An 857-nucleotide genomic window follows, 5' to 3' on the forward strand; every position below is an offset into this window, starting at 1 on the left:
GTTTAATCTATATGACATGTATGACATTCTAGGGGGGGGTTGTATTGTTTTAATCCATATGACATGTATGACATTCTAGGGGGGGGTTGTATTGGTTTAATCCATATGACATGTATGACATTCTAGGGGGGTTGTATTGGTTTAATCCATATGACATGTATGACATTCTAGGGGGGTTGTATTGGTTTAATCCATATGACATGTATGCTCATTCTAGGGGGGTTGTATTGGTTTAATCCATATGACATGTATGACATTCTAGGGGGGTTGTATTGGTTTAATCTATATGACATGTATGACATTCTAGGGGGGTTGTATTGTTTTAATCCATATGACATGTATGACATTCTAGGGGGGTTGTATTGGTTTAATCCATATGACATGTATGACATTCTAGGGGGGTTGTATTGGTTTAATCTATATGACATGTATGACATTCTAGGGGGGTTGTATTGTTTTAATCCATATGACATGTATGACATTCTAGGGGGGGGTTGTATTGGTTTAATCCATATGACATGTATGACATTCTAGGGGGGTTGTATTGGTTTAATCCATATGACATGTATGACATTCTAGGGGGGGGGGTTGTATTGGTTTAATCCATATGACATGTATGACATTCTAGGGGGGTTGTATTGGTTTAATCCATATGACATGTATTCTCATTCTAGGGGGGGGTTGTATTGGTTTAATCTATATGACATGTATGACATTCTAGGGGGGTTGTATTGTTTTAATCCATATGACATGTATGACATTCTAGGGGGGTTGTATTGGTTTAATCCATATGACACGTATGACATTCTAGGGGGGTTGTATTGGTTTAATCCATATGACATGTATGACATTCTAGG

This window comes from Oncorhynchus masou, chromosome 27 (assembly GCF_036934945.1).
Source record: "Oncorhynchus masou masou isolate Uvic2021 chromosome 27, UVic_Omas_1.1, whole genome shotgun sequence".
NCBI classification, from domain to species: Eukaryota; Metazoa; Chordata; class Actinopteri; order Salmoniformes; family Salmonidae; genus Oncorhynchus; species Oncorhynchus masou.